Raw genomic sequence first — 12,635 nt, forward strand, 5'->3', positions numbered from 1 at the left:
TTTCAACTAAATTCTCTCTAGAACGTGAGGGAATTTTTATAAAATTTTAAAAATTGGAAGTGTTTCAAATGGACAGGTCAGATGAAACTATACAAAATTTATCAGTTGAAATGTTATATTGTAAATAAATTAAAACCAGAATTTGTGATGATTGATGATTGTGGTAGTTTTTGTCTGGGTGATAGTTAATTTGCATTAATCGGAGATTCTGATATTGGAACAGATGCCTCAGATTAGGAGAAAATACTGTTCTCTTGTTGGTAAACCTACTTTTCTGAAAGACATAGACCAGGGGTGTCAAACTCAATTTCATTGAGGGCCGCATCAGTATTGTGGTTGCCCTCAAGGGGCCGGGTGGGTATGGCCAGGGTGGGCGTGGCCTACTGAGTAGGCGTGGCTAGAGTGCGAATGGCCTACTGGGTGGGCATTGGCAGCTCTACATCGTTCGCATCAAGGGTGCCTATGGGGGCCTGGGCAGGAGTGGGACAGATCTGAGGGTCTCTGGCAGAAGGAGGGTCTCTGGGCCAGGGCCAAGGCAGTGGGGGCCGTTCCCTCACTGTTTCCAGGATGGCTTCACGGGCCGCATGAAACCACTTCGCGGGCCGGATCTGGCCCCCGGGCCTTGTGTTTGACATGTCTGACATAGACCCTTTTCAAGAATTAGTATGGATTTCAGATAATTTGGTTATTAGGTTTTCTAAAACAGAGATATTTCCAAAGACATTGTTACATCATAATACAGTGAGTTTGATATATAAAAGGATATAAATTTTTAGATGGAGATTAATTGAAATGTTACAGAAAAAATCAATAGAGGATGACTACACTGCAGGAACTGTGGGCAGTCAGCCTCTGATTGGCTAGGATTTGTGCGATTCCGTCATAGACTCAGTTTGTAAAAAAAAAAGTATTATTCTTTGGCTTTCTTTAATGATTGAGAACCTTCAAACTGGCAACTTTTACTGAAATTACTGAAGGTGAGTCTCCTTCAATACTTAAAAAAAACCCAAATAGAATACATAACTATAGATTTAAAGATATATATAATGCTTGGTTGAACAATCAGATGTTTAGACTGGAAATTATTTTTAATGGGTTGTTATTTGGGGAGATTTAATGGGGTTTTTTAACCGGAACTTACTAATATTGATTTTTTTTTCTGGTAATATTTTTATTGGGAATAAATTTTAATTATTAGAAGAGAAGAATGGAGGCGGATGTATTTAAAGGAAAAGGGTGGATTCCGATTGGGTGTAATAGATGTAAGTTGTAATATTTATATAGATATTTCTGAAAACCCTTATTTTATTTTTTCTATGTAAGAGAGATGAAATTCAACAGATGAGACTATGGAAATTGGGGCACACTGTGGAATGAAGAGATATTTGGTTATATTTTAAGTGTTACTGATCAGTTGTTAATGTTGATCATAAGTGCTGGGGATGAAGGGAGAGGTTTCTCTTTATCTCTTTTTCTTTTTCTTTGCTGCACCTTCCAGTTGGCATATAAATTATGAAAAGAAAAAGAAAAGAAAATAACATTAAAACTACAAGGAGGAAAAATTGCATTTCAGATTGCATGAATATGCAAAAAAGCATTTCATCAAATTTACTCTAACTCAGGAGTGTCAAACTGCCGGCCCATGGACCGGATGCGTCATGGCGAAACCGTGCCCATCCCATTGCCGGCAATGGGGAGAAAGTTGCAATACACAACACATCACATGACATTGAGACTTTGACACCCCTGCTCTAACTTGTATGAAGCATGTGACATGACTGAAGAAAATACATGAATACTTAAAGAAACAAAATCTACTGAGTATTACAAAGGAGCAGAAAGATATTATGAATAGACCTATAATCATAAGGTTTCTGAAGCAATAAAAAAGATTAAATCAGGAAAGCTGCCTTCACCAGATGGATTATCTTATTATAAATGTTTTGAGGATGAATTTTGTACAACCCTTGCAATACACAATGAACTCTATCTTATGGGGAGAAAAGATGCCAGAGACTTGAAAAGATGCCAATATAGCACAAGTACTTAAAGAGGAACAAGATTTGACTTTAACATGAAAGTCTGACATCATTGTTGAATAATGAGTACAGGTTGTTTACAACAATTCTAGCTAATCGACTGAAAATAATTTTAAAAGTATTTATTCATGAGAATCAATTTTTTTTACCAAAAATACAATTGATGGACAATCTTAGAAACATATTGGACAGTTTCAAATATTAGGAGCAATATAATGAAAAAGAAATCATATTGATTTTCTTAGACATGGAGAAAGTCTTTGACAATTTCAAAGTTTTGGAAGATAAGAACTTGGGAGAGAATTGTATAAAATGAACAAGATTGATTTCTATTCCACAGAAAGAACAAATAATGATTAATGAAGATTTAATAGATTTTGTGAGATATAAAAAAGAACAAAATAGGGATGTCCATTGTATCTTCTCTTAATTTGGTCTCATGAAGAACTAAATAGAAATATAAAACAAGATGAGAAAATGGTGGGAGTAAAGATTTTAAAAGAAACTTTAAATTTCTTATAGTCAAGGGCATTTGTACATAACCTGTAGGTGTTGATTTTGGAAGATTCTTTAAATAGAATTGTAACATTAATGGGGGCATTAAAAGAATTTGTAGCATTAGCAGGTTTTAAGATTAAAAAAATGGAAGGCTCAATATTAACAAAAAACATGAATATAAAAAGATCAAATAGATGAATAAAAAGGGTTTTAAGATTGAAAAGAAAGTAAAATATCTGAGTATCTCTATAATGAATATGAATTGTGTGTTAGTTCAAACTCATTACATTAAGAAATGGAATAAAGTTAAAAAGATATGTTAAGACAGAACCAAAAACAACAATTGTCATAGCTAAGAAGCATTTTTATGATAAAAATGAATGTTTTGCCTAGAATGTTTTTGTTGCAGAAAACTCCTGTTTTGACAACTAATACAAAAGAATGTATTTAAATTTGTCTGGTAGGGGAAAAAACACAAGTTAAACTTAAGGGATTATAAATAGCAATGGAAAGAAGAGGATTGGGTCTATCTGATTTCAAACTGATTTGAAATCAGTTTTGCAGTTAGGATGAAAGAATGCTATTACTGAGAAATAGAAAACTTGACTATTTGGTATAGATATTTGTGGAACAACAAAATCAAGGTTAATGTGGATTTTAAAAATCATTATGTCAGTCCAGCCATACTGATAATATGAAATAGATACAAATTCAGGCTGTGCCTGAGATCACATTTGTGGTCTTAGCACAAGAATCATTTTATTGACAGGAAATAATAAGCAAACACAAATGGCTAACTTCTCATGAGGTACTAGAATTCTAACAAGCAAAATACAAAATAAAATCAAGAGAAGACAGTAGAGAGACATAATTGCTAATGGTTATGGTTAATTAGTTATTATAAAAATTTAAAAGACAGAAAAGTTTTTGGTTTTCAACATTTTTCAATTTCCAAATATGCCTTCACACATGAGTTTGAAAAGGAATTACATATAAATGAAGAACATATCATTACTAAAATGTATAAATTTCTATGGAAATTTGAAATAGAGGAAGAACCAGTGAAAGAATATATGATAAAGTGGGTTACAAGTTTTGTTATAATATACAAATACAGGTGAAACTCAAAAAATTAGAATATCGTGCAAAAGTTCATTTATTTCAGTAATGCAACTTAAAGGGGGAAACTAATATATGAGATAGACTCATTGCATGCAAAGCAAGATAATTCAAGCCATGGTTTGTCATAATTGTGATGATTATGGCATACAGTTCATGAAAACCCCAAATCCACAATCTCAGAAAATTAGAATATTACGTGCAATCAACAAAACAAGGAGTGTACATAGAACAATATTGGACCTCTGAAAAGTATAAGCATGCATATGTACTCAGTACTTGGTTTGGGCCCCTTTTGCAGCAATTACTGCCTCAGTGTGGCATGGCATGGAACCTATCAGCCTGTGGCACTGCTGAGGTGTTATGGAAGACCAGGATGCTTCAATAGCGCCTTCAGCTCTTCTGCATTGTTCGCTCTTATGTTTCTCATCTTTCTCTTGGCAATGCCCCATAGATTCTCTATGGAGTTCAGGTCAGGTGAGTTTGCTGGCCAATCAAGCACAGTAATCCCACGGTCATTGAACCAGGTTTTGGTGCTTTTGGCAGTGTGGGCAGGTGCCAAATCCTGCTGGAAAATGAAGTCAGCATCCCCATAAAGCTCGTCTGTGGAAGGAAGCATGAAGTGCTCCAAAATCTCCTGTTAGACGGCTGCATTGACCTTGGACTTAATGAAGCACAGTGGACCAACACCAGCAGATGGTTCCCCAAATCAACACAGACTGGAAACTTCACACTGGACTTCAAGCATCTTGCAGTGTGTGCCTCTCCATTCTTCCTCCAGACTCTGGGTCCTCGGTTTCCAAATGAGATGCAAAAGTTGCTCTCATTAGAAAAGAGGACTTTGGACCACTGAGCAACAGACCAGGTCTGTTTTTCTTTAGCCCAGGTAAGACACTTCTGACGTTGTTTGTTGTTCAGGAGCGGCTTGACAAGAGGAATACAACATTTGAAGCCCATGTCCAGGATCCGTCTATTTGTGGTGGCGCTTGATGCACTGACTCCAGCCTCAGTCCACTCCTTGTGAAAGTCCCCAACACTTTTGAATGGCCTTTTCCTGACAATCCTTTCCAGGCTGCGGTCATCCCTGCTGCTTGTGCACCTTTTTCTTCCACACTTTTCCCTTCCACATAACTTTCTATTAATGTGCTTTGATACAGCACTTTGGGAACATCCAACTTCTTTTGCAATTACCTTTTGAGGCTTTCCCTCCTTATGGAGGGTGTCAATGATGGTTTTCTGCACAACTGTCAGGTCAGCAGTCTTCCCCATGATTGTGATTCCTACTGAACCAGACTGAGAGACCATTTAAAGGCTCAGGAACCCTTTGCAGGTGTTATGGCTTAATTAGCTGATTAGAGTGGGACACTTTGAGCCTAGAATATTGCACCTTTTCACAATATTCTAATTTTCTGAGATTGTGGATTTGGGGTTTTCATGAGCTGTATGCCATAGTCATCACAATTATGACAAATCACGGCTTGAACTATCTTGCTTTGCATGTAATGAGTCTATCTCATATATTAGTTTCCCCTTTTAAGTTGCATTACTGAAATAAATGAACTTTTGCACGATATTCTAATTTTTTCAGTTTCACCTGTAGAAGAATGGGAAAATATGTGGTTGAAAGAAATTTACATTGTTATAATCTAAAACAGAACTTTTATAAAATGATGGGATATGTTATCAGAGAAATTATCTAGAATGTATAAAAGCATTTTGAATTCATGTTGGCAATGTAAGCAACTAGAAGGGATATTATATCACACTTGATGGATGTGTAAAAAAGAATTCAAGAACATTTTGGATTTATATACATATTCAGATTCAGAAAAACAATAGTAAGATATGGGTTCAGCATATCTTTTTTTTAAAAAAGCCAAAATTATTGACATTACCCCCATCCATCCAAACTAAACCCATCTGTATTTCAGCTTTATACAATTATACAAAAAAAATTGCAAACACAGAATCTAATTCAAAGCACTAAAGTTGGGAAGTCAATATTTAACCTTGAAGTCATCTAATTTTAAAGGTGCTATAATAGTTTACTATCCTGAAATTTTTTTTTCATAAATGGGAATAATTGCTAATTTTGATTATTTTAGTGGAAGCTTGTCATGTTATTACCTAGAGTCCTCATAGCTTATATGTAGCATGTGGATTTCAATGATGATTGTGTTGTTTACGATGATGATTAAAAAAATAAACTCTGAAAGTGATCATCTCTGTTTTGCTAAGAAAAAAATTCACTGATAATACTGTACACAGACCTTCCAATTCTTACTAGATTTTTAAAATTAAATCTTAGAACTGGATTTCTAGATTCTTAGAAATTAACAAATTTGACTCCTGTTTTAGAGCTATACAGGTAGTCCTTGCTTAACGACTGGTAACCTAATGACTATTTGAAGTTATGACAGACCTCCCCAGAACTACTTATGACCTCACTGCCAGTGGTGGGATTCAGCTGGTTCATACTGCTTCGGCAGAACCGTTAATTTTTTATTGAGTTCAGTGAACTAGTTTGAAAGGCCTGACTGGTTTGTAAGCCTTTCCCCTTTTGTTGGAAATGACTTCATCCCCACCACCACCACCACCAATCCCAAGTTTTAGCCTTTCTTTCAGGAACCATGACATTCACACAGGCATGACCAATTCCTCTTTTGGCATGCAGCCACAGTGTCCCAGTTCCAGGAATTACCCTCTGCAGCCAGTGGTCATTCAGCCTTTGTCTCATCCTCTTCCCAAGTCACCAGAGCATCTCTTGTCTAAACTCACAGGGAGAGGACAGGGGAAAGGCCTCACTGGAGTTTCCCGCACCACCATCAGCCTCCCACCATCCTAACCACCAAAATCCCACCACCAAGGAGACAGGTGGTACTGAGCTCCTCTGCCCAGTCACTCCTTACCACAGTGACTCAGGGTGGCTAACAACTTTTTGCTGCTGTTCAGCCATTCTGTTGTTTCTGACTTTATGAGCTTCTGCAGGCTCTGCTTCTCTGCAGGAAGAAGTTTGCAGCTATGAGCCCCTGGTGGGGGTGCTTTAGAAGGCTACCATGGCCCTCACCATTATGCTCAGCATGGCATCGCCTTCCCTGCAGTTCACTTTGGGCTCCTCGGTGCCCTTGGCTGGCTGAGGCTGGAGAAACAAGCCAAAGACTGGTCCTGCAGGATTCAGGCCATGCTTGGAAAGGGCCCTTCTTGCCTCTGGTGCTGCCACTTGCTTCCTCCTCCACCAACTTTGCTAGGCACCAGGCCAGCTTCGGCAGTGTCAATCTTACCTAGGCTACCCTGCTGACTGACAGAGGCCCCAAGGCACCCCAGCTTCAAGCTGTCTGGGTCAAGGAATGCATGGAAAAGCTGCTGCTGGGCTCCTTTCCATAGGTTCCAGATCCAGGCTGCCACAGGACTGTGGCATGGGTAGAGGTGCTTCCTGTTGGGCCGGAGGGAAGAGGATTGTCTGAGGATTTTCCAGATGCTGCAGGCTGGGCACTGTTCCTTGTAGGTCTAGGTGCGGCTGTGACCCAGGAAAAATTTCCACACTTCCTCCACCCATCTTGTCCTCTTCCTCCAGCTGCAGACCTTGAGGCTCGTCACACCGATTGCACCGCTGCCACTGCTCATAACAAGATTCTGCATGGGTCTTCATGTCACTCATGCTGGTGCCGCTGCTTGCTGCAGGAGGCCATGAGGCATGGCACCGATGCGAGCGGTGCGAAAAGGCACATGAAGCCAGGTGCCTTGGGGCCTCTGCCAGTCAGCAGGACAGCCTAGGCAAGATTGGCGCCAATGAAGCCAGCCAGATGCCTAGAAAGAAGGTGAAGTTGGCAAAGGAGGAAGGTGAGTGGCAGACCTAGTGGCAAGAAGGGTGAGGGGCTGCCCCACCCCACCCCCTGGGTGCATGAAAAGGAGGCAGAGGAAGGAAGGAAGGAAGGAAGGAAGGAAGGAAGGAAGGAAGGAAGGAAGGAAGGAAGGAAGGAAGGAAGGAAGGAAGGAAGGAAGGAAGGAAGGAAGGATGGATCTGGGAAGGAGACTGCCTTCTGAGCACTTCACAGGTTCATTTTTTTAAGCTGTCATAGGCTCTGGGCAGGAGGCTTCCCATTTTGAATGCTCTCCCCCCATTGCCTCTGCCTGAAGGACCTCTGGGTGGCTCTCAGCTCACTCTCCCAGATTCGCGCATATGTGTGTGTGTGCATGCATGCCTGTGGGGGGGTTCTCACCTCTTGCAGCCCACGCTGTGACATTAAGGAAGAAAAGAATGGGAGAGGTAAGAGAAGCTATGACTGGACTCCAAAAAAAACAGCTTTCATTAGTTTGCAGCCTGCCATCACAGAAGGCATGGGGCTGCAAGGGGTGAGACACACACACACACCTCACATGCACACTCGCACACACACACAAACATGTGCATGGGTCTGGAGAGGTGAGCTGAGCCATGCAGAGGCAATGATGGGGACGGAAAGCCTCTGCCCACTGCTGGTTGCCACCTGTGCCCACAGCCTCTGGCAGTTTTTAAGAAAAAAGCAGGGGAGGGAGAGAGGGAGGGAACTTGGTTGGAAAAGCAACTTGTTTGGAAATGTCCCAGTTTGAAAGAAGGCTGTCAGGGCTGGGCAAAACCCAAGATCACCATGAAAAGCTACAGCTGATTGGCACTTCTGCAGGGCTATGGGGGTGAGACAGAAGCCCCAGGATAGGTGCTTCCAGTGCACATGGTAAAGAAAAGGAGGGGGGATGAGAAGAGAGGCTATAAAAGGTGGCTTTGGCAGGAGGGAGAGAAAAAAAGACAACAGGGGAAAGAGAAGGGGACTGCAAGAGAGACAGAGAAGTGCAGCCTTGAGAGGAATCAACTGGAGGTGCACAGAAAAGGGGGGAAGAGAGGGGAGAGGCTATAAAAGAAGGGAGGAAAAAAGAGATGATATAAAGGAAGGGGAGAGGAGACGATATAAAAGAAGCGTGAGAGGAGGATATAAGAAGGGGGAAGAGAAGAGAGGATGTAAAAGAAGGGGGAAAGAGGATATAAAAGGCGGGAGAGAAGAGATGATATAAAAGAAGGGAAGAGAAAAGATTATATAAAAGAAGGCAAGAGAAGAGATTATATAAAAGGGGAAAGACGTTTTGGAGGGGAGAGAAAAGATATAAAAGAAGGGGGGAAGAGAAGAGAGGATATAAAAGAGGGATGAGAGAAGAGACGATATAAAAGGAGGAGTGAATCTGGTTTCTCTATTCACTTTGTTTGTCAGAAGGCTGCAAAAGGGGATCTCATGTTCCTGGGACACTATGGCCATCATAAATTTGGATCAGTTGCCAAGCATCCAAATGTAGATTGACCCTGGGGATACTGCAATGGTCATAAGTGTGAAAAATGGTCATGTCACTTTTTTCAGTACTGTTGTAACTTTGAACAGTCACTAAGCAAACTGTTGTAAGTCAAGGACTACCTGTATTTTATCATTTTTTGGGTCATCAAGTTTTTGAAACATTGCTAGGCAACTGGTGGTACTTGAATATTGCCATATCCTAAAAGTGGTACAATCGGTGAAAAGGTTGAAAAGCCCTGTTCTAAAGCACCCCTGCCAGGCACTTCTAGCTGCAAACTTCTGCAGAGAAGCGGAGCCTGCAGAAGCACCTCTCTGAGCAGAGGAACTCAGTATCACCTGTCTCCTTGGTGGCAGGACTTTGGTGGTTAGGACAGTGCAATGAGCTTTGAAGCCTGGAGGCGTGAGTGGTGATAGCAGCACAATCAGTGCAGCAAGCCTCAAGGCCTGCAGCCATGAGCAGTGGCAATGGCATGAAGTATTACGTGGCGTGCAGCCACAAACAGCCGCAGAACTCAGGCAGTGGCTCAACTGGTATCGGGGTGTGGGAGGTCTGGCTGCAGAAGTCCTAAGGTAAGTGGGGTGCAGGTCGCCTGGGGCAACTCCAATCCCCACCCCACCCTACCTTGATTTTTACACATCATCAGGTATTATTTAATATTTTTTCATTAATATTTTAAAACTCTTTCTTATAACACAATCTAGTTTTGTGTACCTTTTTAAATGTTCTTATTAAGTATTAAATGCATGAAATAATAAACCTTTCGGTATATTGTGTTTTTATACTTAAAACGGTCGTTAGGGCAGAGAAACAGTTGTTAAATTGTTTGAATCCCACCACTGCTAACTGCCGAGTTTCAATGGCTGCAGCTTTGTGATCACATGAATGCACTATGAGCAGATTTCCAGCAAAAAATGCCCATTGAAAAAAATCAGGTTTGCTTAATGACTGCCGCAAACAAATTTGTAAATTCTGGGATGGTCACTTAACAGCCACCACAGCAGTAATTCTAGGCTCAATTAGAGGTATTAGTTGAGGACTACCCATATAGCTAAATAAACTGGTTCAGACTTCAGTGAAGACAATGTTTGCCAGGATATCGAAAAACTATTATAGTAGGCATACAGGGAGGAAGAAATGCTCTTGTCTAAAATCCAAAATGGCTCCTATCCATCCACATAAATGAAGGCCTTCAATTATTTGAAGATATTTAATATTATAGACATTCTGACAAAGCAGGGATATATTTAGTACATAGTGATCTTGATCTTCTGCTATGTCTTATTTGTTTATCAATTTAATATTTTATTATTGTTACTTTATCTTCTTTGAAATAATAATTTTGGCTTTTTTAAAGGTAAGCTACTGAATGCCTATAAGAAAAGCACATCATTGCTTTTCTGAATTCAGAAGAGAAATGATAGGGGACAAGAAGACAAGTCTTCTCTAAAGTTCACAGTGCCTGTGAAATAAAAACAGCTTATTATTGTTATTTATTAGCTTTGCTCAATTGTATCTGTTCTGCATCACTACTGACCGAATGACAGCAAAATAGTCCTTGCTGTCTAGGAATTAAACGGTGCTTTGGAAAGTAGCTATTATGCTTAGTGTATTATATTAACCCTAACTAGTTGTAGTTGTAAACAAACTATGGCTGAGGATGACAATTGTATAGGCAATCTATGTTTGTGAGGAATACGTGGATGGCTTGGGTCCGGGATATCTGAGGGAACACCTGCTGCCGGCATCAAGCTCCCTTCGTCCAGTGCGCTCCCACAGGGAGGGTCTTCTCAGGGTGCCACCGGTAAGAGATTGCTGGCGGACGATACCCAGGGATAGGGCCTTCTCAATGGGTGCGCCTGCCCTTTGGAACCAGCTGCCAGTGGAGCTGAGGACTGCCCCCGACCTCCGTTCATTCCGCCGGGACCTGAAGACCTGGCTCTTCGAGCTCTCTGGCCCAGGCTGAGAATTTTAATTTTAGTTTTAATCTTAATTTTAACTGGGGTTTTACTTATGCAGGGACGAATATACCGTAATTTTTTTAATCTGTTTTTAACTTTTGCATCTCTGTTTTTTTAATCACCCTGTAAACCGCCCTGAGTCCTTCGGGAAAGGGCGGTATATAAATGTAATAAAATAAATAAATAAATAAATACTGAGCCTTGAAGCTATTGCCAGGATGTTCATGTGTCAGATGATCAACATCCTAAGAACTGCTTCAAAGTTCACTCTGTGGCTTGGCTGACCAGGTTGCCTCTTTGAAGACTTATTCATTCATAGCCATATTATTGCATGCAGATAATTTAGAATTTTATTGTAATATCCTTCTCCTAGAGAATCATGACTCTTTATCTGTACATTTGTTCAGTGCCAGTGAACCAGTGTAAAAAGGAATCTACATTAATATGTTTTTAGAATTCACTGAATATACAAACCTATTATAATTATAGTGAAGTAGAGCAAATGGGATGGAATAAGCAAACTAAATAAAAGCAACGAGCCATAAAATTCACAGCATGATTTTTCTCTTATCTAATGTGCAGCATTATGATATAGGAAAATATGCTGGTGTTATAAATATGTTAAAAGTTTTGCTAAAATGATTTCATTTTGCTGTATGCTTATTTAGAAATATTTTACAACAGTAAACCAATTCACTTAGAAATTTGAACAGCACTCCTTAAAGAAAAGTGTTTCAGATCTCTCTAAAGTAGGAAATCTATTTAAACCAATTCACTTAGAAATGTTTGTCAAACAGAAATTTTATACGCTAAGCCCAATTGTTAGAGGAATCCTCTATGGGATTCCGTTTCTCCAGTTCAGAATTTGAATTTGTCATTTCTGGACCTTTTTTTAAATGAAGGTGGATCATGTAGACCAGATGTCCCAACCTTTTGGGAACCAGGGAGCGGTTCCATGGAGAGAGGTTTTTCCACAGACCTGAAAGTGCATGGTTTTGTGTGCTGCCTGCATCCCATGGATGGGGTTTTGCTTGTTTGTGCGGACCGGTTGCTGGTATGCCGTGGTCCAGTACTGGTCCATGGACCAGGAGTTGGGAAACCCTGATGTAGACCCACTTCAGTCTCATTGAGATGAGGCTGATTTCCCAAATCAACGAACAGAGATTAAAGCCAAAAGTTGCTGATCATAAAAATCATCATTCTGTAAAGGACCTTGGAGGTATTTCAACTCTCTTCATGGGACAGGAGTCCTTATTGTATCCCAGACAAATGGTTGTCCAATCCTTTCTGGAAAATCTCCAGTGGTCGATCACCCACAACATCTGGCTGTTCCACTAATTGATTGTTCTCACTGTCAGGAAATTTCTCCTCAGTTCCAGATTGGATCTTTCTGTGACGAACTTCCATCTATTGCTTCTTGTCCCACCCTCAGCTGCTTCGGAGAATAAATCAACCCCTCTTCTATGTAAGTATTGGAGGATGGCTATCATGTCATCCCTAAGCCTTCTCTTAGGCTAAACATAGCTAGCTCCCTTAGCCATTCATCATACAGTTTGCTTCCATTTGCCTTATCATCTTATTGCCTACTTCTCTGCACACTCTTGGCATCTTTTTTGTATCGTGGTGCTCAGAACTGGACACAGTATTCTAACTGTGGCCTTACTAGCACAGAGGAGTCTCCCAAGGCTTAACAGTCTGAGGA

The 12,635-nt window shown here is 40.4% G+C and overlaps 1 pseudogene across 1 annotated transcript; it reads right to left on the bottom strand.

Moving 5' to 3' along the window:
• Positions 1 to 6,699: 6,699 nt before the first annotated feature.
• Positions 6,700 to 7,314, bottom strand: LOC308679013 (annotated as a pseudogene). Its single transcript has one exon. The product of its transcript is annotated as an uncharacterized misc_RNA (transcript).
• Between the last annotated feature and the right edge of the window lie 5,321 nt (positions 7,315 to 12,635).

This window comes from Vipera berus (assembly GCF_964194415.1).
Source record: "Vipera berus genome assembly, chromosome: Z".
NCBI classification, from domain to species: Eukaryota; Metazoa; Chordata; class Lepidosauria; order Squamata; family Viperidae; genus Vipera; species Vipera berus.